Genomic DNA, 26652 nt, shown 5'->3' on the forward strand with positions numbered 1-26652 from the left:
CTATTGGCCATTTGGCTTACTTCACTGAAAAATTGCTTCTTTAGTCTTTGGTTCACTTTAGACTGGATTGTTTGTTCTTCTGTTATTCAGCTGTCTGTGCTGTTCTTATATTCTGGAAGTTAGGCCCTTGTCATTCCCATCATTTGCAAATATTTTCTCCCATTCCATAGGTTGTCTTTTTGTTATGCTTATGGTTTCCTTTGCTATGCAAAAGCGTATGAGATTAATCAGGTCCCATTTGTAGTTTTTTTGGCTTTTATTTCTATTGCCTGGTGGATTGTCCTGGTAAAACATTGCTAAGATTTATGTTAGAAACTGCTTTACCTATGTTTTCTTCTATGAAGTTGATCATGCCTTGCCTTCCGTTTAAGTCTTTAAGCCAATTTGATTTTATTTTTGTGTATGGTGTGAGGGGTGTTCTAACTTAATTTACATGTCACTGTCTAGTTTTCACAACACCACTTGGTGAAGAGACGGTCATTTCTCCATTGGATATTCTTATCTCCTTTGTCAAAGATTAATTGATTGTAGGTTTGTGGTTTTATTTCTGGGCTGTCTATTCAGTTCCATTGATCCGTACATCTGTTTGTGTGTTAATACTACACTGTTTTGATGACTGTACCTCTGTAGTATTGCCTGAAGTCTGGCATGCTTATTCATCCAGCTTCATTCTTTTTCTTCAGTATTTCTTTAACAATTCTAGGTCTTTTGTGATTTCATATAAATTGGCAGATTATTTGCTCCAGTTCTGTCAAAAATGTGCTGGGTAATTTAATAGGGATGGCATTCAATTTGTAGATTGATTTGGGCAATATGATCATTAGCAATATTTATTCAAATCCAAGAGCATGGGATATCTTTCCATTTTTTTAAGTCTTCTTTAATGTCCTTAATCAATATTTTGTAGTTTTCTATGTGTAAGTCTTTCATGTCCCTGGTCAGATTTATTCCTAAGTATTTTATTTTATTGGATGTGATTTTATTTTATTTTATTTTTTATAGAGCTGTAATCAGTTTGCAATCTTGTGTCAATTTCTGGTGTAGGGCACAATTTGTCAGTAATGCATTTATATATATGCATTCATTTTCATATTCTTTATCACCATGAGCTACTACAAGATCTTATATATATTTCCCTGTTCTATACAGTATAATCTTGATTTTCTATTATATATATACCTGTCAGTATTGACAGATCTATAACTTCCAGTCTGTCCCTTCCCATTCACCTCCCCTGTGACAACCACAAGTTTGTAGTCTATGTCTGTGAGTCTGTTTCTGTTTTAGATTTAAGTTTATTTGTTTGTTTCTTTGCTTGTTTGTTTGTTTTTTCAGATTCCCCATATGAGTGATGTCATATGGTATTTTTCTTTCTCTTTCTGGCTTACTTCACTTAGAATGACACTCTCAGGGACATCTATATTGTTGCAAGTGACATTATGTTGTTTTTTATGACTGAATAATATTCTATTGTATAAATATACCACCACTTCTTTATCCAGTCATCTGTTGATGGACATTTATGCTGCTTCCATGTCTTGGCTATTGTAAATTAGTGTTGCTACGAATATTGGGTGCAGATGTCTTTTTGAATTAGGGTTCCTTCTAGACATATGCACAGGAGTGGGATTGTTGTATATTTTCATAGGTTGATTTTTACTCTTTTGAGGAATCTACATACTGTTTTCCACAATGGCTGAAACAAACTGCATTCCCACCAATAGTGTACGAGGGTTCCCTTTTCGCTACACATGCTCAAGCATTTATTACTTGTTAACTTTTCAATGATGGCCATTCTGATTGGCTTGAGGTGGTAGGTACCTCATTGTAGTTTTGACTTGCATTTCTCTGATAATTAGTGATATTGAGCATTTTTTCGTGTGCCTATTGGTCATTCATATGTCTTCACAGGAGAATTGCTTGTTTAGGTCTTCTGCCCATGTTTGAATTGGGTTGTTTGTTTTTCTCTTATTAAGTTGTATGGGCTGTTTATGTATTCTGAAGATCAAGCCTTTGTCAGTTTCATTTTTTGCAAATATTTTCTCCGATTCTGTTGGTTGTCATTTTGTTTTCTTTCCTTTGCTGTGCAAAAGCTTGTAAGTTTAATTAGGTCCCATTTGTTTATTTTTGCTTTTCTTTCTTTTGCTTGTGTAGACTGCCATAGGAGAACATGGCTGAGATATATGAGAGATAATGTTTTGCCTATGTTTTCTTCTAAGAGTTTTATTGTGTCTTATCTTATGTTTAAGTCTTTAAGCCATCTTGAGTTTATTTTTGTGTATTGTGTGAGAGTATTCTAACTTCATTGCTCTACATGCAGCTGTCCAGTATTCCCAACACCATCTGCTGAAGAGATTGTCTTAATTCCATTGTATGTTCTTGCCTCCTCTGTCAAAGATTAATTGACCAAAAGTTTGTGGCTTCATTTCTGGGCTCTCTATTCTGTTCCATTAATCCATATGGCTGTTTTTGTACCAATATCATTCTGTTTTGATGACTGTACCTCTATAGTATTGTCTGAAAAATGGGAGGGTTATTCCTCCAGCCTCATTCTTTTACTTCAGCAATACTTTGGCAATTGTGGGTCTTTTGTGATTCCATATACATTTTAATATGCTTTGTTCAGTTCTATGAAATACATCCTTGGTAATTTGATAGGGATTGCCTTAAATTCACAGATTGCCAAGAACATTAATCATTAACATTATATTCTCAATTTTGCCAAGGATGGTCCTCAGCTAGCACCAGTACAAACAATGAATGCCTTATGGCAGTAGGACTCAACTGCCTATTTTAGAGCAGAGATGAGGGACATTCCTAAGAGGTGTTTAAGTGGAGGCCACAAAATCTTGGCTTGACTAAAACTGGGAAGACAGGGAGTGCAGAAGTGGGTGGATCAGTGGATCCATAGGGTTAGATGAAATCTGAGACTCTTAGAGAGTGGTCCAAAAACCACATAATAGCTTAGTTACAAGAATAAGAGAAGTTTCTATTATATTTCAGAAGCTAATGAAATGAAAATATCTGGTACAGTCTTAAATTGTAGGAGACATTGTTTAGTTTTTGAAAATGAGGTGCATTAAAAAACTTTTACAGGGGGAGGGTATAGCTCAGTGGTAGGAGGTCCTGGGTTCAATCCACAGTACCCCCATTAAATTAATCAATCAAGAAACTTAATTACCTCCTCTCCAAAAAAAATGACTTTGACAGGATTTATAAAAGCATAAATATATCTCTGTAAGGTAATTTGAGCACATAGGTTACTGTAAGAAAACTACTTCAATAGTGAAGAAAGCCCAGTTGGAGCCAAACATTTGGCATATATTATTTGTACTAAAGTGGAATGTTATTTTACTATATAAATTTAATTTTAGAATTTTGTCCTGATGGCTAGGTGAAATGTAGGACCAAAAAATTGGCTACATTCCTAAAGAAATGTATTTTGAAATCCATTGTTTTCATTATATGTCGCAGAACACAGGCTCATGAACAATGATATTTAAAGCTGGACTGGTTTCTTTTTCTTCCAGATTTTGGACACATTTGATCTACATAAGTGTTTCTAAAGGATTGCTGCTGTCATTATGTCATTCAGATAACATACAACATATGGTCCACTGAGACACATACATTTTCCTCTTCACTTCTCTAACTGAGTACCACAAAGAATGTCTGGGCAGATAGTAGGCATTCAAATTTTTTTCAATGAACATATAATCACAGAACACTTAAAGTGGATTAGGGAAGAAATAAAAAAGCAAATGAAAGTGACAGAAGAAGAGACATGAAGAAAGACTCATAATTGGGGCTAACCTAATGGCAAAATGGTGAAGTATTTAATACCTATAAGAATATATAGGTTATTTCCCTTATAATAGTTATGGTTTCATTTGTCATGGAGAGTTATAAGAATTACTGACACCTCAGTTTCATAGTAAATTGGTTAAAATATCTTCATGGAATACCATTAAAATATGAATAAATACTTATCCATTTACAATGGCCAGATATGGTCTTCTGTGCAAGTGAATTGCTAGACAAATCCTGAAGGCCTATGCACACCCTGGGAGTCATTATGAATGATTTCCAAAGGTATCAGATATGGCTGACCATGTGTGGTATGTAAGCACAAGTCCTCAATTCCAGCTAGGCTGAAAAACATAGTTTTGCTATTCATTCAAAAAAAAAAGACTGAGATAGAATCAAAAGATAATTTCAATGCCTGGTCTAAAAAATGCAGATTCAAAATATTATATAATATACCACATATTATGTGAACCATATGAATGACATACTCATTAATGTTTTAGATGCAAAAATCTAGCAAATTCTTTGACTTCTTTCTTTAATGAGTTATAGAATTAAGGAGTCATTTCTACCCTTGTGTAAAAAAGAATATTTCATCCTTTCCCTATATAGTTTGCTAAAATTACATGTTCTTGGTCCTAAAACCCCACTGGATGGAAAAAGCAAGACTCATTTGTATTCAGTATTAACAGTGGACTGAGCTTACAGGAAACTCTAATCCATAACTATAGGACTCTGACTTCGGTCAAGGACTATTTAGGACTCAATGAGTAGATTTTCCACTCTCAGTCATGAGGACCTCAGAATGTGGAAATGAAAATCACTCTGATTTATGACTGACCAAGTTTCTGTTTCTATCTTCATGATTATCTTAAAAGATTAAATAATATTTTCCCACCTAAAAAAGGGCTGTGCTTGACATTTAATCAAATTTGGGTATAACTCACTTATTGTGTGTATCATCATTAATGACACTTAAACAACCTATAAAAACCATGGCCTAATAAAAAGGATGGAGCCAGTTTTCAGAATACCATTTGGCCTCAGTCTCATGCCATGTCAGCCTCTACGAGAAGTCCTGAAACAGCAAGAACGTTCCCAGAGCCTGGGATGATACTAAAATGTGAACTTCAGAAGATGTGTAACATTTCAGAGCAGAAATGTTTGGAATAGTTAATGCTCTCATATAATGATAAGTTCCAATGATTTCAGAGAGAAAGACTTTTCATAGATGTTTTCTTTTAAAAATATCTTTTGTTGCTTTAATATTATCTGAAATTTTCCATCCTTGCTTATTTCATAGGAATATAGGAAGAATCAATAAAATAATATTTAGAAAGCTTTTAAAGTTACTGGAAAAATGTGTTAAATATCCAGAGATATTTGTGTTGCCTATAAAAATAGGATAGAATGTTTTAAAGAACTGAAAAATATCAATATACTTTGTTTTGGAGCACAATGTTTTGAGAAAGCTAATAAATACCAGGTTGAACTCAAATCATAAGTGTAGATAAAAGTTACAAGAATATCTAACTTTCTATCAAAAGCATAATGTTTTGATTCCTTTATAAATTTATGCTATTTTAACCAATAATTCTTGTATTTACTGTCAGAAAAAAAAAGCCAGTAATTATGAGCAAAATCCACAAAATAGCATGTTCAGTTAAATGCTAGGCTCTTGAAACTCTGTGATTCATGATTAAACATAATTTATTTTTCTGTGATGTCAGAATAATCCCTTTAAACCAATGCCTATTTTTAAAAATGCCTCCTAACTTTCTGCTGAAAAGAGGGGGGAAACAAAACATTTCACTTCAGAATTTATCTTCAATAATAAGTTGTCCTGTGTTTTCTTTGAAAGGCCGGATGTGCCCTTTTGAGGATACCTGGTACACTTTCCCTAATTCAACCTCACAGGCTGAAATTAGAGAGAGACCTTGTGCAGAGTGTCACACTGTGAATGGTGCATTTAAAACAACTAAAACATATGTCAGAATTAGAAAATCCTGTAATCCCAATAATTGACATAAGTCCAGACATACTTTGGAAACATCCAAATACTGACAAAGGAAGCCTATGAACAAGACTTCACCTTCTAGGGGATTGTGAAAATACCTTTTTTAAGAAATTAAAAATATATTTGACATACAACATTGTGTTAGTTTCAGGTGTACAACATAGTGATTGGACATTTATATACATTCTGAAATTATTACCACAATAAATCTAGTAACTATCTGCGGTCATACAAAGTTATTACAGTATTATTGACTATGTTCCTTATGCTGTATATTAGAGCCCTATAATTTATTTTATATTAAATATAAGATTGTACCTCTTAACCACTTCAACTTTTTCAGCTGTATCTGCACGCCTACGCCTGGCAACCATGAGTTTATTCCCTGTATCTATGAGTGTATTTCAGTTTGGTTTTGTTTAATCATTGGTTTTGCATTTTAGAATTCATGTATAAGTGACATCATGCGGTATTTGTCTTTCTCTGTGTGACTTATTCTCCTTAGAATAATACCCTCTAAGTCAGTCCATGCTGTGGCAAGTGGAAAGCGTTCCTTTTTATGGCTGAGTAATATTCCACTGTGGGTGTCTGTATATGAAATATATATATGTAAAACTAATCTTCATCCATCCACCTGTGGTGGACTCTTAGTTGGCTTTCATTTCTTAGTATTATAAATAATGCTTCAATGAACAGAGTGGTGCCTCTATCATTCTGAATTAGTGGTTTTATTTTTAAGGGGTGAAATACCCAGAAGTGAAATTGCTGGGTCATATGTTAGTTTTATTTTTAATTTTCTGAAGAATCTCCATGCTATTTTCCATCACAGTTGCACACATTTACATTCCCACCAACAGTGCACAAGGGATCCCTTCTCTCCACATCCTCCCCAGTACCTGTTACTTCTTGCCTTTTTGATAATAATCATTCTGTCAGGTGTGAGGTGACATCTCATTGTGGTTCTGATTTGTATTTTCCTGATGAGTAGTGATACTGAGCATCTTTTCATGTGTTTGTGGGCCATCTTTTTGTCCTTTGGAGAAATGTCTATTCAGGTCCTCTGCACAATTTTAAATCGAATTCTTTGTTTTTCTGGTATTAAGTTTTGTGATTTCTTTATACAATTTGGATATTGACTCTTCATCAAGTATATTATTTGCAAATATCTTCTCCCATTCAGTAGGCTGTCTTTTCATTTTGTTGATGGTTCCCATTGCTATGCAAAGCCTATTCCTTTCATATTGTCCCATTTGTTTATTTTTGCTTTTCTTACCCTTGCCTGAGGAGACAGATCCAAAAGAAAATCCCTAGAACTAATACCAAAGAATGTCCTACCTATGGTTTATTGTAGTTGCTTTGTGATTTCAGTTCTTACATTTATGTCTTTAATCATTTTGAGTTTATTGTTGTGAATCTTGTAAGACCAGTTTCAATCTTTGTGTGTGGTTGTCCAGGTTTCCCAAAGGTATTTATTGAAGAGACTATTATTTCCCTATTGTGCAGCATTAACCCCTTTGTCATAAATTGATTGACCATAAAACTATGGGTTTATTCCTGGGGTCTCCATTCTGTTCCATTGATTAGTGTGCCTGTTTTTCTTCCAATACCATACTGTTCTGATGCTGTAGCTTTGTGTTCTACTCTTTGTACGATAGTGACAGTTTTACTTCTTCCTTTCCAATTTGGATGACTTTTATTTCTTTTTCTTCTCTGATTGCTATGACTAGGACTTCTGATACTACGAGGAATAAAAGTGGCGAGAGTGGGCATCCTTGTCTTGCTCCTGATCTCATAGGACATGCTTTCAGCTTTTTACCATTGAGTATGATGTTAGCTGTGGCTTACCCATAAATGGCTTTCATTATGGTGAGGTATGTTCTCTCTATGCCCACTTTCTGGGAAGTTATTATCATAAACAGATGTTGAATTCTGTAAAAAGATTTTTCCATATATACTGAGATAACATATGTTTTTTATTCTATTTGTTAATGTGATGTATTACATTGACTGATTTGAAATAGTGCAACATCCTTGCATCTCTGTGATAAAATCCACTTGACCATGGTGTATGATCCTTTTAATTTTTTAATGCTAGACAGCCACAGGCATAAGATTTTTACTGTTGAATTCAGTTGGCTAATAGTTTGTTGAGAAATTTTACATCTATATTTATCAAAGATATTGGCCTATAGTTTTCTTTTTTTGTGGTATCTTTGGCTTTGGCCAGTAATTCTGGCCTTGAAGGAGGACCTTGAAAGCATTTCTTCCCCTTCAATTTTTTGGGAAGAGCTTGAGAAGGATAGGTATTAACTTTTCTTTAAATATATGGTCGATTCCCCTGTGAAGCCATCTGCTTCTAGACCTCGGTTTCATGGGAGGTTTTTGATGACTGATTCAGTATCATTACAAGTAACTGGCCTGTTCAGATTTTCTATTTCTTCCTGATTCAGCCTTGGAAGATTTATTTATTTATATACTTTTTTTTTTTAGAATCAGATTACAGTATTTTATCAATTTGAGCTGTACAGCATAATGCTTCAGTCATATAGGAACATACGTATATTTGTTTTCATATTCTTTTTTGCCATAAGTTACTACAAGATGTTGAATATAGTTCCCTGCATTATACAGAATAAAATTGTTGTTTACCTATTTTACATATATTATGACAAAGAAATCTTGAACTACCAATTTGTGCCTTCCCACCTGCCTTCCTCCCTGGTAAGTTTGTTTTCCATGGCTGTGAATCTCTTTCTGTTTTGTAAATAAGTTTATCTGTCTCCTATATATTTTAAAGATTCCACATATAATTGGTAAAATATGATACTTTTTTTCTTTCTCTTTCTGGCTTAATTCACTCACAGTGATATTATCCAGGGACATCCATGGTATGGCAAATGGCATTTTAATCTTTTTATGTCTGAGAAGTACTCCATTGTATAAATATACCACAAGTTCTTTATCCATTCATCTGTCAAAGACATTTGTGTTGTTTCCATGTCTTGGCTGTTGTAAAGAGTGCTGCTATGAACATTGGGGTGCACGTATATAGTCAAATTAGAGTTCCCTCTGTATGTATGTCCAGGACTGGGATTGCTGGATCATGTGCTAATTCGATTTTTACCCTTTTGAGGAATCCCTATACTATTTTCCACAATGGTTGCACCAAACTACATTCCCACCAACAGGGTAGGAGAGTTCCCTTTTCTCCACACCCTCTCCAGCATGTATCATTTGTGGACTTTTGAATGATGGCCATTCTGACTGGTGTGAGTTGATACCTCATTGTAGTTTTCATTGCATTTCTCTGACAATTAGTGCTTTGAGCATTTTTTCATGTGCCTGTGGGACATTTTATGTCTTCATTGGAGAATTGCTGGTTTAGGTCTTCTGCCTATTTTTGAATTGGGTTGTTTGTTTTTTCCTTATTAGGTTATATTAGCTGATTATATTCTGAAAATTAAACCTTTGTCAGTCTCATCTTTTGCAAATATTTTCTCCTATTTTGTAGGTTGTCTTTTTGTTTTGCTCATGGTTCCCTTTGCTGTGCAAAAGTTTATAGGTTTAATTCAGTCCCATTTGTTTATTGTTGCTTTTATTTCTATTGCCTGGGTAGACTGCCCTAGGAGAACATTGCTGAGATTTATGTCAGAGAATGTTTTGCCTATGTTCTCTTATAAGAGGTTTAGAGTGTTTTGCTTATGTTTAAATTTTTAATCCACTTTTAATTCATTTTTGTGTATGGAGTGAGGAATTGTTCTACCTTCATTGATTTACATGCAGCTGTCTAGTTTTCCCAACATCATTTGCTGAAGAGACTGTCTTTAATCCATTGTATGTTCTTACCTCCTTTGTCAAAGGTTAATTGACCAAAAGTTTGTGGATTTATTTCTGGACTATCTATTCTGTTCCAGTGATACTTGCACAGCCTTGGAAGATTGATATTTCTAGGAATGTATCCATTTTTTTAGCTAGTTCAGTTTCTTGGCATATAATCATTTGTAATAATCTCCTATAATCCTTTGTATTTCTGTGATATCACTTGCCACTTTCCTTGTTTTATTTCTGATTTTGTTTATTTGGGCCATCTCAAAATTTTTGTGATAAGTCTACTTAAAGATTTCATTCAGTTTTTTTTTTCTGAGAATCTATCTTGGTCTTTCATGGGCATTCCTTTTTCTTCTCATTTTGCCTAATATCAGTTTGTTTCTATGTATTAGGGAGATCAGATACAATTTCCAATTTTCTGTTGAAGGTGTTATATGTGGCCAGGAGCATGGTCCCCCATGGTTGCCAGAGCCAGGTGTTCCAGGAGTGTCCCCTGTGAAGGCTGCAGGTGCCTTCCTGTTCTGGCTGGGATGTGCTTGCTGCAGGTACACTGCTGTGCGAATACAGAGCCACTTTTGGGGGCACTGGTGTTGGCTAAGGATGCTCACTGGCCTGGCAGAGCTGGGAGCCACTCTGGAGGAGTGCAGGCTGGGTTAAGTCTATAGGTCAAACTGCAGTGGGGTGAGGATGCTATTACTTTAGATGTGAGAATAAGAAATGGTGCCCACCAGCACTCGTCCAGCTAGATAGAGGGGAAACAAAAGACAAAAATCACCAAACCCCCAAACAAAAAAACGGCACATATCAAAGACAGAGTTCCTGGAAAACTTGTGTTACAGTCAACTCTAAAGGCTGTTGATGTAACTGAGTAATTACAATCATGTTAGGTTTTGTTCCATTTAAAGAACTTTCTGATCCAAAATGATTATGTAGTATGTTAGAAAGGTAAGCATGAGTTAGGCTTCCAAATACAGAGAAAAATCCAGCCAGAAGATAATAAGAACAAAAATGTCTCAGGCATTCCCAGTGGAAAACTGGTTCCAATACATGAATGCCACCATATTGGCATGTTTAGGGGGACAGAGCAAATATCATCTCATTAATATGTCATTAAAGCAGGCACACTGCATGCCATTCTCTGAACTGAACCATTATCATGAGGAGTCTGATTTTTTTTAGGAAATGGAAATATCCCAGCTCTAACATCTACAAGTCTCCAAGTTCAGTCAATGTTTATAAGTTTCCAGTCAGTGCTTTTCTGTGAATTTCCAGATCATTGGTATCTATAAGTCTGTCACCAGCACATTTGAAGGAACCACATAACAGACACAAAAAACAATGTTGATTATATCAGAAAATATTTCTTCAAAAAACAAATCGTTTCCCATGAGAAAAATACAATTCAAAAAACACATACATCTGAATTTTCATAGCAGCACTATGTACAGTAGACAAGACATGGAAGCAGACCAAATTTCCATCAACAGATGACTGGATACATAAGATGTGGGGTGTGTGTGTGTATATATATATGTATATATATACATATATATATACACATATATTTACTGGAATTCTACTCAGCCATAAAAATAATAAAATACTACCATCTGCAGCAGCATAGATGGACCTGGAGATCATCATTCTAAGTGAAGTAAGCCAGAAGGAGAAAGAAAAGTACCAAATGATATCACTTATATGTAGAATCTAAAAATAGGACACAAATAAACATATCTATAAAACAGAAACAGACTCACACAGAAAACAAACTTATAGTTACCAGGGGGTAAAAGGGGTGGGAAGGGATAAACTGACAATTTGAAAATTGCATCTCTTGGGGAGTGATGGAAATGTTGGCATTCTTGATTGTGTTAGTGGTTTCATGGGTGTAGACATCTATCAAAATTCATGAAATTGTACATTTGAAACATGTGTAGTTTACTATACAGGAACCATACCACCATAAACATGTTAAAAAATAGGTTAATGATGAACTCAGAGAAGAAACTAAAAGATACCTTGAGAAAAATGCAATGAAAGCACCACCACATAAAATCTACGGGATGCAGCCAGTGTCCTAAGAGGAAAGTTGAGAGCAAACCAGGCCTTCCTCAAAAGACAAGAACAATCTCAAATAAACAACCTATCCCACTGCCTAAAAGTATTAGAAATAAGAAGAAAAAATAAAACTAAAAGTTAGCAGAAGGAAGGAAATAATAAAGATTGGGGGGAAATAAATAAAACAGAGATTTTTAAAAAATGACAAAAATAAAATCAAACAAACCAAGAGCTGGGTTTTTGAAGAGTAAACAAAATCAATAAACCTCAGCCAAGCTCACCAAGAAGAAAATACAGAGGTCAAAAATAAACAAACAAGCAAAGAACTGCAAATGGAGAAAATGCAACAACACAACAGAGATACAAAAATAATAGGAAAATACTATGAGCAACTATATGGCAACAATCTGTACAACCTACAAAAATGGACAGATTTCTAGAAACATACAGTCTGCAAAAACTGAATTGAGAAAAACTAGATAATCTGAACAGACAGATCACTAGAGATGAAATCAAATCAACAATAAAAAACTTCCCAGGAAACAAAAGTCCAGGACCAGATGGCTTCACTGGGGAGTTCTATCAAACATACAAAGAACTGATACCAATCCTTCTCAAGCTTTTCCAAAAGACTGAAGAGGATGGAACACTGCCAAACTCATTCTATGAAGCCACCGTCACCCTGATACCAAAGCCAGACAAAGACTCTACCAAAAAAGAAAACTATAAACCAATATTATTAGTCAACATAGATGCAAAACTCTTCAACAAATTATCAGCAAAGAGAATCCAACAACACCTAAAAAAACATACACTATGATGAAGTTGGATTCATCTAAGGGACACAAGGATGGTTCAACTTATGCAAATCAATCCCCATGACAGACCACATCAACAAAAGACAAGGGAAAATTTACATGATCATCTAAATCGATGTGGAAAAAGCATTTGATAAAATTCAACACCCATTTATGATAAAAACTCTTACCAAAGTATGTATAAAGAGAACATATCTCAACATAATATAAATTATTTATGACATACTGACAGGCAACTAATACTTGATGGTGAAAAGTTGAAAGCTTTCCCACTAAAATCTGCACAAGAAGAGGATGCCCATTCTTACTACTTCTATTCAACACAGTACTGGAAATCCTAGCCATAGCAATCAGACAAGAAAAAGAAAAAGGATCCAAATTGTAAGAGAAAAAGTAAAACTGCCACTAAATGCAGATGACATGAAACTATATATAAATAACCTTCAAGACTCCACACAGAAACTACTAGAGCTAATAAAAGAATTTGGCAAGGTAGCAGGACACAAGAGTAACATACACAAATCAGTCACATTTCTTTACACTTACAATGAAATAACACAAAAGAAAAGAAACAATCCCTTTGAAATCATATCCAAAAATAAAATACTTCAGGAACAAGTTTGATCAAGGTGGTGAAAGACTTATACACAGAGAATTATAAAACATTGATTAGGAAATTAAAGAGTACTTAAAGGAATGGAAAGATACCCCATGCTCTTAGATTAGAAGAATTTTTGTTGAAATGGCCATACTACCCAAAGCAATGTACAGATTTAATGTGATTCCTGACAAATGACCCAGGACAGTTTTCACAGAACTAGAACAGATTGTCCTAAAATTTATGTGGGATCACAGAAGAGACAGAATTGGCAAAACAGTATGGAAGAAAAAGAACGGAGCTGGAGAAACAACCCTCCCAGACTTCATATAATACTACAGAGCTACAGTCATCAAAACAGTGTGGTACTGGCACAAAGAAAGACATATGGATCAATGGAACAGAATAGAGAGCCCAGAAATAAATCCATAGACTATGGTCAATGAATCTTCCACAAAGGAGGCAAGAGTATACAGTGAAGATCATCTCCTGAGAAGTGGTATTGGGAAAGCTGGGCAACTGCATGCAAGTCAATGAAGTCAAACACTCCCTCACTCCATACACACAAATAAACTCAAAACAGCTTAAAATTAAGACGTAAGACACCCTAAATCTCCTAGAAGAAAACACTGGCAAAACATTCTCAACATAAATCTCAGCAATGTTCTCCTAGGGCAGTCTACCCAGGCAAAAGAAACAAAAGCAAAAATGAACAAATGGGACCTAATTAAACCTATAAGCTTTTGCACAGCAAACGAAAACATAAGCAAAACAAAAAGACAACTTATGGAATTGGAGAAAATACTTGAAAAAGATGAGACTGACAGGGCTTAATTTTCAGAATACATAAACAGCTCATATAACCTAACAAGGAAAAAACAAACAACCCAGTCCAAACACGGGCAGAAGACCTAAACAAGCAATTCTCCAATGAAGACACACAAATGGCCAACAGGCACATGAAAAAATACTCAGTATTGCTAATGATCAGAGAAATGCAAATCAAAACTACAATGAGGTATCTACTCACACCAGTCAGAATGGCCATCATTCAAAAGTCCACAAATGATACATGCTGGAGAGGCTGTGGAGAAAAGGGAACTCTCCTACCCTGATGTTGGGAATGTAGTTTGGTGCAACCATTGTGGAAAATAGTACAGAGATTCCTCAAAAGTGACAATAGACTTAGCACATGATCCAGCAATCCCAGTCCTGGACATACATACAGAGGGAACTCTAATTTGACTATATACATGCACCCCAATGTTCATAGCAGCACTCTTTACAACAGCCAAGACATGGAACCAACCCAAATGTCCTTGACAGATGAATGGATAAAGAATTAGTGGTATATTTATACAATGGAATACTTCTCAGCCATAAAAAGAATAAAATGCCATTTGCTGCAATATGGATGGACTTGGAGATTGTCAGCTGAAGTGACGTTAGCCAGAAAGAGAAAGAAAAATATCATAGGATATAGCTTATGTGTAGAATCTTAAAAAAAGATACAAATGAACTTATTTACAAAACAGAAACAGATTCAGACATATTTATGGTTACCAGGGGGTAAAAGAAGGGATAAATTGGGAGTTCGAGGTTTGCACTCACTAAGTACTATATATAAAGTAGATAAACAACACATTTCTTCTGTATAGCACAGGGAGCTATATTCAATATCTTGTAGCAATGTATAATGGAAAAGAATATGGTAAGGACTATATATATATTTATATATATACACACACACACACATATAAATGAATCATTATGCTGTATATCAAAAATACAACATTGTAAATCGAGTATACTTCACTAAATATATATATATATTCTCCCATTTTCTAAATATTTATCTTTTTAATGGTCAACAATGCAATCAAGAAGGTAAAAGCATTACAAATCACAGCAGTTCTCGGTGTTGGATATTTGCTTTTTCTTAACTTCAGAAGGCAACATGGTCCCGCTTAAAAATAGATGTTTTGCCACATGTTTCCTTCAAAGTTACATATATAAAATACTCACATACTTCTGCCACTAGAATGGATCATGCATCACCTATACTATGAGAAAAGAAATGAAAAATAGTATCTACAAAATCAAAAACTTTCTATTTATATTTCCATCACTGTGCCTGTTCTGAATTACAGCCATCAGCAAACTAGCCAAACGAAAGGTCTTAAGGAATTTTGATACTCAACAATAGAGCTCTATACCTAAGTCCATACATAAATTCAACTTAATTTTTTAAAAATAATACTGCTCTTTGAATACATTCATGTGATAAATCATGACATAATGTGTCACTTACTAAAGACTGTTTCCTACTGAAAATAGGATAGGACTATTTCTAGCCGTTTCCCTTTCCAAATCATATGGCTCTTCATGGGAACAACTTTTGATTTCTGAGAATAAACAAATTGTTAAATAAACATTACTATTAGCTCAGAACTTCTCATAGGAAAGCAAATAAATTGTAGAAGATTACAGGAATTCTAAAGATGACACTGAGAGACTACAAGGAAAGGTAAACTGGGTTTTCCTATAAACTTAACCTTGCCTATAAGCTATAAATATAATTAATTAGTTAACACTGATGAAAGCCTCTCATAATACATTAAAGACCAAAGTAGCTAAAAATGGAATTAAAGCTATACCAGACTTGCTTTAAAGAAACAAGAATGACAAGCTTCAACCAATAGAGGAGGAATAAGGAAGTTAGAAGTTTAAACAGATGCTCAGTCTAGTGGGTGAAGGAGGATGAGGACAGGGTATTTAGATACCCTCAAAGAATCACCACACAAATGACTTACTGATTCTAAATGGAAAAAAGATAACTTCATAGTGGAGGAACAGGCAGACACCACCCAGACAAAGTGACCAAAGTGTTTATCCTCATTAGCAGTAATGAGACCGACAGCCCTCAGACACAAGTCAGCCAACAGACTGGACACGGATCGCTCAGCAGACAAACCCAGAAGAAGAGACGTGTGTGTTCAAAACAAGCCGGTGTGCATGCCCCGATGGCACCGTCAGAAAGACAAAGACTGTGGACCTGCTACAGTTTCAAGAGGCCTCAGGAGACGTGACAACTGAACGTGATGTGTGATCTTAGATCTGCAAAAACAGCTATAAAGAACACTTCTAAAAGCGGGCTGTGGATTAGATAAGAGTAATGATCGATGTCAAATTTGTCCAATTTGATCATTATACTGTGTACATGTCAAAGGACATCCCCGTTCTCAGAACATATGCACTAAAGTATTTGGGGTAAAGGACTGTGATATTTCTGACTTGCTGGCAGTTGGTTCAGGAAAAAAGTCATGCACACCTGCATATGTACATAGAAGCACACATACATACATGTCTGGATGTGAGGGGCAGGAGAGAGGGAATGGTAGAAAAAATGGGAAATAGGAAAATAAGGCAACTGGTTGTCCAGGTAAAACAAACGTAGGATTTCCAAGTCCCAGCTTGCAAATTTCCTCTAAGCTTGAGTTACATCAAAATAAAAAGGAATATACAAACAATAACAATAGTAAATAACAAGGAGTCCCAGTTTGTCTAACCTGGAATTGTACAAATTCTAACCAAAGGTCCTGAGGCCAGGGAGCTGCTGCAGAACTCCTGGTTTAGAGTTAAGGACAGTCAAACACGCCTCACAGACAGTGTAAGGCTTGGCTTTCATCTGCATCTGACATAAGTTTTACAGGCTGAGGGCGCTGTAGCTGCGGACACAAGTATCTCTTTAACTGATGGTGTGGCTGCCACTTCAGAGCGACAGCAGACACACTGGGAAGGCATAGTATGAAAGATGATTTACAAGCTCTACTCTTCTAAATAAGTAAACATATTCAACTTTCCTAAAGTAGTTATAAAAACTTATTACTTCACTGATTTAAGCCATATTTAAGATGACAGATACAACATCTTACAATAAAATTAAAACATTCTTACCACAAAAATGCTCATAACATTTCACATATGGCTCTAAAATTCTTCAAATATGTCCATCCTTAACCATAATATTTCAAAAAAGTAAAAAGTTGCTTTAACATTTAGGACTTGTACAAATGAATTCTTTGGTTAAAAATCTACAAATAAAACGGTATAATGCTTTGAGTATCAAAGTGATTTATATAAAATTGAAAATTTTATACAATGTACACCAGCACACTACATATATAAATGCACTCAAAGTGAAGCCTGGCATTTTCTATGTTTTTAGTAAACTCATACTTCTAGAATGAGGTGATAATGCTTACCAAGGGCAGGCATGACTATCCCAGGAGCTTACAAAGGATCTTCATAATACTGGCCAGGGACTTGGCCACATAGCGGCTGCCCCTAAAAGTGTCATTAATAATGACTTAAAGTGTAAATACAGGCATCTCTGACTGGCCTAGAAACCTCAGAGTCTCCTTCAGACCTTCTGGGGTAGTTCTGTCACTCTAGTTGCCAATGTCTTATAATTCTGAAATGCACCGATGCTGCAACTGGAATAAGTATTGGACCCAGCATGTTTTCACTGACGTAAAGGAGTTTAGTAAATGTTCCACACAATCAAATGGCAATGAGCAACACCCATCAACTGAAAGAGACACCACTGTCATTTACTTCACATGCCCTGATTTCAAACTGTATTCAAGGCCATAGTAATAAAAAGAGCATGGTATTGGCAGAAAAACTGGAAACATAGAGCAATGTAACAGAATTGAGAGCCCACCAAGAAACTCACACATGTATGTGCAATTAATTTCTGACAAAGGAGAAAAGAACACACAGTGGAGAAAGGAGAGTCTATTCATTAAATGCTGTTGGAAAAACTGGAGAGCCAGATTTAAAAAAAAAGAAAGAAAATGAAGCTAGACATCTATCTCACACCATACACAAAAATCAACTCAAAATGGGTTAAAAACTTGAATGTAAGGCCTGAAACCATACAATTTCTAAAAGAAAGTATAGGCACTATGCTTTGAATATTGGTATTACCAATATTCTTTTGGTTGTGTCTCCTCAAGCAAGGGAAACAAAAGCAAAAATAAATGAATAGGACTTCATCAAGCTCAAAAGCTTTTGCACAATAAAGGAAAATATTAATAAAACAAAAAGCAGCTTACTGAATATATATTGCAGAATAAATTTGCAAATGACATATCTAGTAAAGGGTTAGTACCCAAAATAAACAAAGAATTCATACAAATCTACATAAAAAACCAAACAATCCAAATGGGCAGAAGACCTGAAGAGACATTTTTCCAAAGAAGAGATACCGGTGGCCCACGGACTCTTGAAAATACATTCAACATCACTAATTATTAGGGAAATGAAAATCAAAACCACAATTGCCTCACTCCTATTGGAATGGCGATTATCAAATAAATAGGAAATAACAAGTGTTGGTAAGAATGTGGAGAAAAGAGAAACCTCACGCACTGTTTCTGGGGATGTAAATTCATGCAGAAAATGGCAGGGAGCTTCTTCAAAAAATTAAGAATAGAATTACCATATGACCCACCTTTTCTACTTCTGGGTATTTATCCTAAGAATACAAAAACACTAATTCAAAAAGATACATGCACCCCTACATTCACTAGCATTACTTATAATTGCCAAGATATGGATGAAACCTAATTGCCCATCAATATGTGAATGGATATAGAAGATATGGTACATATATACACAATGGAGTATTACTCAGCCATAAAAAGATGAAATTTCACCATTGTCAACAACATGGATGCACCCTGAGGGTGTTATGTGAAGTGAAATAAGTCAGTGCAGAAAAACAAATACTATATGATTTCACTTATATGTGGAATATAAAAAACAAACCAGCAAACATAAAAGCAAAACATATGAATAAACCAAACCAACTAAAAAGAAACATGTAGCTACTGAGAACAGAGTAGTGGTTACCAGAGGGGAAGGACAAAATAGGTAACGGTGGGACAACTGGATAGTGACACATGGAAAGTATTTTTGGTGATGACGTCACTGTAGGGCACCAAGAATTAGAAGTATACATGAAACTTGTGTAATGTTACAGACCAATGTTAATTAAATAAAAAATTTGAAAAAAGAAACCTCAGTGAAGTTGCAACTTTTAGAACACTGCACAAGAACTTTAGATGTTTTTGTGAAATTATGAATTACTTAGAAAAATTGATAAGGGCTTATCAGAAGCCATGAGTTCCAACATATATACATTCAAAGGTTTTTTTTTTAACATTTTTGTATTGAGTTATAGTCATTTTACAATGTTGTGCCAAAGTTTTAAGATACAGAAACCAAGACCACAGGTAGCACAGAAAGGTGGCAGAGGTATAATAAGAATGGCCTGCAAACCACGTGGACAATTGAGTTAACAAGTAACTATTATTAAAACCAAAGAGGATGTGGGTTATGTTATGGCTACGTGAGATGTGCTACTCAAACAAGCTCAACGCCTTTCTACTGCTCCAGACACTGGTCAGAATCCTCCATCCGTGCTCTGTTCTGACTTTTTCTTCTCTGAGTTTTAGCAATGGGTATGGTCATCTGTGAGGCTGTCTACAAAGCAACAATGAAAGGACTAAATAAAGTGTAACGATAACACGAAGAAATGTTAACCAGGAGAAGACAAGGCATAGTGTGGCATAAAATCTCCACAAGCAATACATTTCTTTCATTTATTATTAACTTTGAGAACCATAAGAGAGACAGGTAAGATCACATTAGAATAATGGAAATAAAAATGTAAGTTAAAGAATTAAAAATAGAAAGAGACTCAGACATAGAAAACAAACTTACGGTTACCAAAGAGGAAAGGGAGGGAAGACAGATCCATTGGGAGTTTGGGATTAGCAGATACAAACAACTATATACAGAATAAATGAACAACAAAGTCCTACCATAGAGCACAGGGAACTACATTCAATAACTTGTATAACCTCTAATGAAAAAGAACATATATACGTGTGTGTGTGTATAACTGAATCACTATGCTGTACACTAGAAACTATCCGACATTGTAAATCAACTACACTTCAATAAAAAAGAAAAAAAGAATGAAATAAGTAGTAAGTTATTAAGATTTTGCGTCTTAGTCCCAAACTCCTAAGGCTTGGGATGCTGGAGCTGGGAGTCAGCCAATTACCTTTGTCCTTTGCCATCTGGCTCCCTGACAGGTTTCACCAAGGAGGAGGGAAGTGAGGGCTTGGAGGAGGGGACGGGAAACTAGGGGGTTTGCTGCTCTGGTGAGCTCTGCCCCCAGACACTTCTCACGAATCAGCAGGTGGCTCTGGTTCCTGGCTTGGTTTTACAGGCCCAAACCCAGCATCAAAGCACCCTCCAAAGTACCAGCCCAGTCAGTACCACCTCCTCAAAGCTCCCAGTCTCAGCTCTGCAAGGCTCATTCTCTGAGCTCCTTGGGCACTGTTTGCATAGGCAGCATCCTCTTCACATGTATCTGGGTCTGAGCCCCACAGAACGCTCTCCCTCTCGTGCTAGGTTCCTGGACAACTCCAACCTCTTCATGTCATTCCTCTAGCCCTAGGGATGATGGCTGCTCCCAATAGTTACCTGAGAGTCCCTTTTTGCTCTAACATGTGGTAACCTAATTACCTGTGTAAAATGATTTCCATTACACTAACAAATATGGTTTCTGTTTCCCTGACTTCACTCAGAACTAGTAAAAACAATAATCTATTAATTTAATGGATTATATTTTTCTAAGTACTTAACAGCTTTCTGGTACTAGTATTTAATTTATTTTTATTTATTGCTTATTCAGAATATCTGTTTTAACTGTTCACCAGATAACATGCCAGTTTTCCAAGTTACTCTTTCCCCAAAAAGGTTTTATATATAGTACTGTTCATCTGCAAACGTACATTTAAAGTCTTCTTAAACATAGCTTTAGCTTGTTCTTTTAATTAAATTTCATATGGTCCTTGATTGTGTTTACTCTTGAATTTGCTAAGCTATGTAATTTCTTCATAAACAATAAAAAAGGCTGAGTGGTCACACATTTTAAATTAGTAAGTCCCAATGATTAAATTTCAACTCTAATTCAAACAGATTCTTGGATGGTTGCCTATTTTTATTTCTTCTAAAATACAATGATTAAAGATGTATATGTACAGCGGAGCATATATAACATGTATATAACATGTACCCAATTTCCAACTTAAGAAACAGAACATAACTAGTACTTTGGAAGAGTCCTGTATGCTCCTTACATCCCACCCTCAGGCCCAGAGGCAACCACTACCTTCAAGTTTGTCTTTTTCATCCCCTTGCTATCCCTAAATAAGTTATATATATATACACACACACACATATATATATACAGCTTTGAACATTGAAATCATACTGTTTGTATTTTTCCATGCCTTGTTTTCCTTAGAATTGTATTAATAAGAGTTATCTATTTTTAATGTGAATAAATGTAGTGTAATTAGTTTCACTCTTCAATAGATGTTCTTAGAAAGAAGATATCATAATTTACTCAGCAATCATTTTATTAAAAAATATCTCAGGGGTTTAGGTGTTGCTGCTATAAATAAAAACAGCGATGTAGTTAGCCTGGTCACCTCTGCACTGGTATATACACCTAGGGACCAAATGCTGGGTCAGAGAATATGGATTTTTAAAAGTTGGTGAAATATTGCCAGACAATTTTCCAAGAAAGTGCATCAATTTATATTTCCATTACCACTGTAAAAGAATTCTCACTGATTCACATTTTTGCCAATATTTCACATTCTTTGACTTTTTAAAATTTTCAAAAAGTTATTAATTGGTAGTATTTTGGTATTTTTATATATATATATATATTTGGTATTTATATATATATATTGCATATATAATGGAATATTACTCAGTCATAAAAATAATGAGATCATGCCTTTTGCAGCAACACAAATGGACCTAGAGATTATAATATTAAATGAAGGCAGTGACAGAGAAAGACAAATGTTATATCACCACATGATTGGTGCTATGTAAAAAAATCAGAAAAATGCACTTGTTTACAAACTAGAATTAAAATCACAGACACAGAAAAATACAATCGTTACCAAAGGGGAAAAGGGTGGGGGGGAGGGATAAACTGGAATTTGGGGATTGATACATACACACTACTATAAATAAAATATATTAACAAAAAGGCCTACTGTATAGCACAGGGAACTATGTTAAATATCTTGTAATAACCTGCAATGGAAAAGATTTGAAAAAGAATATATATATATGTAATTGAATCCCTTTGCTGTATACCAGAAACTAACATAAAATTCTAAACCAAATATACAACAGTTTTAAAAAATCATAATAAATATTCTCAATAAAATAGTTACAGGCGAAGTTACCTTAACAAATTAAAGGACCTTTAAGAAAGCCCAATTTTACATTTCCAACAAAGAGAAAACTGCATCCTTTTCCTTTAACGTCTAGTAGATGGCAAAGATGTCCACTCTCACCACTTCAATTCAATACAGGAAGTCAAATTTATAGCATTTTAGAAAAAAACATAATAATAAAATGCAATGAAATCATATAGGAAGGAACTGTCTTTATGTAAATGGAATGGTCCTGTATAGAATATATATATATATGTGTGTGTGTGTTTGTGTGTGTGTATATATATACATGTATATGTATATATATACACATATATAGAACCACAAAAGACCCTAAATCCTTAAAGAAATTCTGAGCAAGTAAACAAAGATGGGAGAAACATATCTCCTGATTTCAAATGATTAATAAAAGCCATCATCATCAAAACACAATTTTACTGGCGTAAAAACAAACAAGGGGACACATAGAATAGACCAGAAAGCTCAGAAATATGCCCACGAATAGACAGTCAACCAATTTTGACAAGGGTATCATGAACACACAATGGGGAACCAATATTCTCTTCAATACATTTCATTGGATAAAGGGGATATACATGTGTAAGAAAAGAAAGTTGAATCCTATTTAAACCATACACAACAATAAGCCCAAAATGGATTAGCGACTTAAACGTAACAACTGAAAGTATGAAACCTCTTAAAGGAAACGTGCAAAAAGCACACTGACCTTGGATGCCTCAGGTGGGCCCTGGAACCCAGGGGGCCGCGTGGTCTCCCCAGCCAGGCTGGGTCCAGCCCGGGTTGCTGTGCGCTGTGCTCTGGGTCAGCGGGGACCCGGCCTCAGCCTCCCTGCGCAGCTGCCACTGGGAAGGACGCCGGCCCAGGTCAGCCGGCGCCCAAAGCTGCCAAGCCCTGGACCCATGGGCCTCCCAACTCCCGGTAACAGAAAATGTAAAAATACATCTTCCAATCAATGTCAGACTATCACAAAGACCCAACAATATACTGAGAAGACAATGCGAACAAGAAAGGCCAGGAGGCTGAAAGGTCTTCTGAAAGGTAACTCACTGGAAGCAGGACCAGGTGAGAGGATCCCAGCAGGATGCCGGGAGACAGGGACACCATGTTGGTAACAGCTCTTCCTTCTGCGGGAGCGTCCTGGGCCCAAGATTTTCCATGGCGGCTCCAGGTGACCGGTGTCAGCCTCTGACCTGACTTCACTTTCAGTTTAGGCCCCCGGGAAGGATTCTGATTGCCTGCGTCTTATCTGACGTCACCTGTGCGCGCTGTGTGGCGCCTGAGAGTCAGCAGGGCCTGTGATTGGCCGCCTCCCTGCCCTTTCCCAGCCAAAGTCGCTCCAGGCATCCCTTTAATCAGTCCTCTTCTCTCTCCCTGACCCTAACCCAAGGACCCCTGCATGAGCCTGGAAAGAAAAGCATCCTTATCCAGTTCTGGATCTTAAAGGGTAGGAAGTTTTTTTACCATTAACTGTGCCGTTATTAGCTGCAGGCTTTCTCTTTCTTTCTTTTCTTTCTTTTTTTTTTTTTTAAATCAAACTATGGAAGTTCCCGTCTGTTCCCAGTGTATAGGGTTACACTATGATTAGATGTTGAATGTTGTCCTATTCTTTTCCTGCAACTATTGTGATAGTAGTATTCTTGTTCTAAATTCTGCTATATGGTTATTATTTTCATGTATAAATTATCCTATTAGGTATGGAGTTGTGTGTGTGTGGTTGTTGTTGATTTCATATTGTTTTTCATTATAGGTTTCTACAAGACATAGAATATAGTACCCTGTGCTATAAGGAAGAAACTCATTGTTTACCCATTTTATATATAATAGTGTCTAAAAATTTGGATTCCACTATGTCCCTTTCCACCCTCTTTGCCCCCTGGTAACCATAAAGTAGTGTTGTCTGTCTCTGAAATTGCTTCTGTTTTGTGAATATGTTCATTTGTGTCCTTATTTTTTTCTTTAGATGTCACATATGTGTGGTATTTTTCTTTGTCTTTTTGGATTACTTCATTTCAAATGACAATCTCCAGGCCCATCCATGGTGCTGCAAATGACATTATTATATTCTTTTTATGGCTGAGTACTATTCCAGTGTATAAATACACCACAACTTCTTTATCCAGTCACCTGTCAATGGACATTTAGGTCATTTCAATGTCTTGGCTATTGTCAAGTCTGCTGCTGTGAACATTGGGGTGCATGTATCTTTTCAAAATAAAATCCCCTTCAGAAATAAGCCCAGGAGTGGAATTGCCGGATCATATGGTTAAGTCTATTTTTAGTTTTTTGAAGAATATCCACATTGTTTTCTATACTGGTTACACCAAACTACTTTCCCGTCAACAGTGTAGGAGCATTCCATTTTTCTTTACACCCAATTTGGTATTTATCATTTGTGGACTTTTTTTTAGCATTTTTTATTGATTTATATTCATTTTAAAATGTTCAAATTCCAGTGTCAGGCACAATTTTTCAGTTATATATGAACATATATATATTCATTGTCACATTTTTTTCTCTGTGAGTTACCATAAGATCTTGTGTGTATTTCCCTGTGCTATACAGTATAATCTTGTTTATCTATTCTACATTTTGAAATCCCGTCTATCCCTTCCTACCCTCCACCCCCTATTTGTGGACTTTTAAATGATGACCATTCTGACTGGTGTGAGGTGATACTTCATTGTAGTTATGATTTTCATTTCTCTAATAATTAGGGATATTAAACATTTTTCCTTTGCCTACTGGCCATTTGGCTGTTTTCATTGTAAAATTGCTTCTTTAGGTCTCTGGTCCATTTTTGATAAGGGTTGCTTGTTTTTCTGTTATTCAGCTGTATGTGCTGTTTATATATCCTGGAAGTTAGGCCATCACTTGCAAATATTTTCTCCCATTGCATAGGTTGCCTTTTTGTTATGCTTATGGTTTCCTTTCCTGTGCAAAAGCATATAAGATTAATTAGGTCCCATTTGTGGGTTTTTTGCTTTTATTTCTATTGCCTGGTAGATTGCCCTTGGAGAACACTGCTAAGATTTATGTCAGAAACTGTTTTACCTATGTTTTCTTCAAGGAGGTTTACCATGTCTTGCCTTATGTTTTAGTCTTTAAGCCATTTTGATTTTATTTTTGTGTATGGTGTGAGGGAGTGTTCTAAATTAATATACATGTCACTGTCCAGTTTTCACAACACCACTTGCTGAAGAGATGGTCTTTTCTCCATTGGATATTCTGGTCTCCTTTGTCAAAGATTAATTGATTGAAGGTTTGTGGCTTTATTTCTGGGATGTCTATTCAGTTCCATTGATCCATATGTCTGCTTCTGTGCCAATACTACAGTTTTGATTACTGTACCTCTGTAGTATTGTCTGAAGTCTGGGAGGTTTATTCATCCAGCTTTCTTCTTTTTCTTCAGTATTTCTTTGACAATTCTAGTTCTTTTGTGATTAGAATTAAATTTGAGGATTATTTGTTCCAGTTCTGTGAAAAATGTCCTGGGTAGTTTAATACAGTTGGCATTAAATCTGTAGATTGCTTTGTAGGGTCATTTTAACAATATTAAGTTTTCCAATTCAAGAGCATGGGATATCTTCTTATTTTTAAAGTCATCTTTAATTTCTTTAATCAATGTTTTGTAGCTCTCCATGTGTAAGTCTTTCATCTCCTTGGTCAGATTATTCCTAAGTATTGTATTTTATTGGATGTGATTTTAAAGGAGATTTGTTTCTTTACCTTTTTTCTGATATTTTATTGTTAGTGTAAACAAATGCAACTGATTTCTGTATGTTAATCTTTTTTTTTTTCCATTGCAAGTCATTTAGTCCTCTGGCAGAAGTGAGCAAGGTCACTAGAACATTAACCTCTTTTCTAGAACAATGTAAATAGCAATGTATACATATCTTAAATTTGACAGGTCGTAAAAGTTAGGAAGCAATCATCTTTTTGATGCAACAGAAAAATAAGTAAATAAAAATTAAATATTTTAGCCCAACATTTGGTATTGATAAATCAATAGTGTCAACTTCATATATGAAAGACAACGCAGTCTGGTTTTTAAAAAATCCTCAATGTCATGATATTTGGGATAAAAATACTTTGAATATTAACTGTTTCCTTTTTGCTTAAAGGAATATAATACAATCATCATCAAGCTGAGACCAAAACTCA

At 35.4% G+C, this 26652-nt stretch overlaps 1 pseudogene; it reads right to left on the reverse strand.

The window, feature by feature from the left end:
- The window catches only part of LOC102530620 (wings apart-like protein homolog), a 335358-nt pseudogene that overhangs the window by 124447 nt on the left and 184259 nt on the right, over positions 1 to 26652 (reverse strand).

Source organism: Vicugna pacos, chromosome 11, assembly GCF_048564905.1.
Source record: "Vicugna pacos chromosome 11, VicPac4, whole genome shotgun sequence".
Classification (NCBI taxonomy): Eukaryota; Metazoa; Chordata; class Mammalia; order Artiodactyla; family Camelidae; genus Vicugna; species Vicugna pacos.